The sequence below is a fragment of the Lissotriton vulgaris genome, chromosome 8, assembly GCF_964263255.1.
Source record: "Lissotriton vulgaris chromosome 8, aLisVul1.2, whole genome shotgun sequence".
Taxonomy (NCBI): Eukaryota; Metazoa; Chordata; class Amphibia; order Caudata; family Salamandridae; genus Lissotriton; species Lissotriton vulgaris.
In genome coordinates, this window is record NC_141696.1 from 1044921332 (window position 1) to 1044925491 (window position 4160).

Below are 4160 nucleotides of genomic sequence, written 5' to 3' on the forward strand. Positions count from 1 at the left end.
TCAGTGAAAAACAGTCACCTCCCTGAGCAACAGTAAGCCCTTGAATATTCAACCTCCAGTTATCCAACCCTACTTTGGTTTACCTGACAAACACTCAATTCCACATAGATGCCTCTAATTCTTCCTTAATCAACTGGCAAATATTCACTTCAGTCTGTAGCCGATATCCATAAAGCTTACATACCATGATCTGCGTTGGGAAAAGGACAATACCTATCTTACAACACATACTTTCAAGATGCTTTTTATTCTAAAAAAAAAGGGCAATCCATAACCTCAGTACTGCAGAGTTCCCTCTCAAAGTATCCCATTAACTTCTAGTATTAACTTGCTAACCCCTAAAGAAGCCTAACAGTCATATTTTCATAGCATTTACCTGTATTCGATGTTCGAATCAGCGAAGCATCTCAGCCTTCCGGTCCGATAATTCCGGAATGCAATCTCAGTTCCTGCAACCTCTCCTTTTAAATTGGCATCCACCACTCCTGCCTGATTTCAATATTACAATTGGACAATCCCCAACACAATCCACAAAGAGGAGTATCGTGCTGTCTTTCAAGTCCGCTATCCCTGAATACCCTCAATGGGCATGCGTGGCTTCTTAGAGTATAGCACTACCGATTCATACAGCTTCCTATCTGGTCCGCCTGCTCGTAACTGAGCTTTCAAATATAAACACATTCCCCTAACGTTCTCTCTTGCATTTAAATTCAATTTACTCCATGTAGATAGTGCCTCGAGATTCCTCTAAACTAAATAACAACCAAAGAGAAAGAAAATCAGACCAGTTCCAGCCCAAAAACCATCCCAAATTAGGAAGTCTGAAATTATGCACAAATGATTATCACAAACAATTTTAAGGACAAATATATATTGTATTCAATATACAGATGGTGGGAGGGCGTTAACTGGGCACCTGCCTTAATGCTACTCAATTTTAAGACCAGTCCTTACTGTGACTTTGTCTTGTGAAACAGGCACCGCTCAGAATACAATAGTAGAAAACAAAGAATAAGCAAGGCAAAAATAGTGTTCGGAGCAATTTACTGCTCCCTCTGAATTGTATTTTAATAAAGTCTGTAAAACTTAGTGTCTTCATTATTCCTTACATTACAGATTAAAAATGTACATTGAAAGTTTTCGACCCCTGGCATTATACATGAGCTGCATGCAGCTCCGGGTGGAGGCGGCACTGACTGTTACAATTTTAATCATACATTGTTCTGTTAAATTTTGCAAACAATTACGGGGGTGGAAGAAATGAAGAGGACTTTATTGCAATGCGTTTCAGTCCAAACTTAATATATAGAATATTTGAAAGCAGTTTTAGGCCCATTCTGTTCTTTCTATCATTTTTTAACAGCGTCATCTGAGAAAAAACTCGTTCAACATGAGCATTAGATATCGGGAGAGTCAACATCTTTATAGCACCCATTGCAAGCTCGTGAAAACAATGGTTGCCAGCAGCATTGGTGTAGTTACATACTTCCACCCAGAATGATTCTATGTTTGAAGTGTTATGAAATGAGGATGAAGATATAGTTCTCCATTGTGACTCCAGGACCTCCAATGGACAAGTGAAAAAGGCTTCTGGCAAATCTGTTACGGTTAGTTTGGGATCTGCAAGTACTTTTTGCGGACTCAAACTTTCTAACTTTTTAAGCATGCTGAGAGACTCAGGGAGACGAGCTTTATATTCAGACACCTACACTTTCATGAACTCTAGGCACCTTGTCACAATGCCTTCCTTTGACACAGAGGGAAGTTTACTTTCTTCTAGCTTGTTACGGAAAGTGAGCCCAAGATCCACATCATCCTGTGAAAGATAAATGGAAGAACTTTGTAAGTCTAGGCTCTGCAACTGCTCCTGATTATTAGATGTGAAAACACTTGGTTTTACTATCCTTTTAAGTGTGGACAAGTACAGAGTATGTAGATCGCGGAAGATGTGGAGTGCTTCCCCAGAGTCTAGCTGAAAAATCTTGTTAAGAACCTTTATTTCTTGGAGCACTGGCTTTAAGAAAGTGAGGTAAAGTAGATTTATCTCATCTTGATACTTTTCCTGGAGCATCCTTGCTGCATAGCAGTGTTCCACATAGGATGCTGTGCAAAAATGTAATTTTAAGGCATCATATTGTTCTAGTAAACGATCCACACAATCTGCCATCACTAGCCACAGTGTTTCACAAGGAGAAATTAATTTCAGGGGTGTGCCTCCATCCAATGTCAGATACAACTCCTTATAGTCAGCCTGGCGTTTGGGTGAGTGGGAAAACCAGTTGTAAGTTTTTCGGATCATAAATCCGATATTGCTAGGAATGCTTCTTATTGCTTTCTTAGCAATGATGTCAAGGGAGTGGCAAATACAGCGCACAAGTTGCAAGGATGGTTGTTTATCTCGCAACAAGGTGAATGTTGAGTGGTGCTTCCCACACATGACGCTTGCCCCATCTGTACCTATGCCAATTACATTTTTAATGTCAACGTTACAAGTTTCCAGCATGTTTAGGACTGCATTTGCTATATCTTCAGAACAGGCCTTATCTAATTCTACCATGGCAAGGAAGGTGCTTACAAATTTGTTAAGCTTTTTGCTGAAATATTTAATGCAAATGCACAGTAGTTTTTTCACTTCAATGTCAGTCGATTCATCAATCAATAAAGAAAATGGTGATGTTCCAATATCTTTCAGCAATTCTTCTTTGAAATATGGGCCCAACAGAGAATTAATTAGTGCTGTACATTTTGTGCGGGGCATTCAGAAGGGAGGGAATTCATCTTGCAAAATTTCACCATACCCATAAATGTTATTAATGGATGTACAACAAGCAGTTTGTATGGCAAATCTGATTTCTCTTCTTTTCTGATCATTAGAAATGGAAGGGATAGGTTGGATAAAGGATGCCACAGATGTGCTCGCTGCATTACAGCGCGAGCGGTGTTTAGTGGTTGCTGCATGTTGCTTCAAATCATTATAATGGGCACGGATGTCCACATGGCAGTACTTGCATGCTGCTTTGCTATCATCTGTCCTTACAGGGGCAATCCATTTTTTTAGTTCAGGATCCAACTGCCACTCTTTTCTGTATATTTTTTTATATTGTGACCACTTGCCCATCTTGTAATATTTAAACTGCCAAGTCAGCTGGGCGCAGAAAGACGGACTTATTCACGATGAGGCTGGACGACTACCTGAAATTGCAACAGACAAAAGGCAATCATTGTCCCTGGCTCACTGCCAAACATGTAAAAAGCAATAACAAAATACTATCAATAAATCCCTACTTGCAATGGATACTATAGCATATAGGAGCAGCCCGTGCAGGTAAGAGGAGGTGGGTGGTGGGGTAATTCGACACACAAGGGAAATGTCTTGTTGACTGAACTTCGATTGGAATTCCATAGAGCATATCAGTCAGTCAGTCAGTAAGGTCATTAAGCAATAAAACCCAGATGCTGGTCCTGTTTGGTGAGTGAGGTCCCTATGCTGAGTCCTATCATGTGTTAGTGGCAGGCCTACATTTGCCCCTACCAATAAACTACTTTCCAACATTTGGAAAGAGGGTTATTGGTAGGGGCAAATGTAAGTCTGCCACTGGCAATAAGGGCACTAACACATGATAGGACTCAGCGTAGGCCTTAGAAAATTATTCCTATGCTCAACCCTTGGTAACGTGGCTGCGAGCAGACAGGCTTAACTTCAAAGACAGGTATGTAAAGCATTTAAAAACACAATTTCAGTAAATGATTAAGACACAACACAAAATAAAAATCCAACACCAATTTATAAACATAGGTAATATTTTTATCTTTTAAATGACACCAAAACGAAAATAATTCACTGTAGGGAACCAGAGATATGAATTTTTAAAGATTAGTCACTTTCTAGTACTTAGAAACCAACAGTGCCCCTTAAGTCATTTCGTTTTCTCAGTGAGTGAGTGAGTGTGTGAGTCAGTTCATGTGCGCCGCCGCCAGGCTGTGCTGTGGTGGGCAGTGGCTGGGCCTGGGCTGAGTGGCTGGGCCTGGGCTGAGGCTGGGCCTAGTGTGGCTGGGCCTGGCGTGGGCTGGGTGCTAGGCCTGCCTGAGGCTGGGCCTGGGCTGAGCCTGCTGAGGCTGGGCCTGGCTTGGCTGGGACGAGGCTGGGGGCTGGGCCTGGC

General features: G+C 41.4%; 1 pseudogene; it reads right to left on the bottom strand.

Annotated features, from left to right (window-relative positions):
- Positions 1-1194: 1194 nt before the first annotated feature.
- LOC147698266 (zinc finger MYM-type protein 1-like) lies at positions 1195-3183 on the bottom strand (annotated as a pseudogene).
- Positions 3184-4160: the final 977 nt, after the last annotated feature.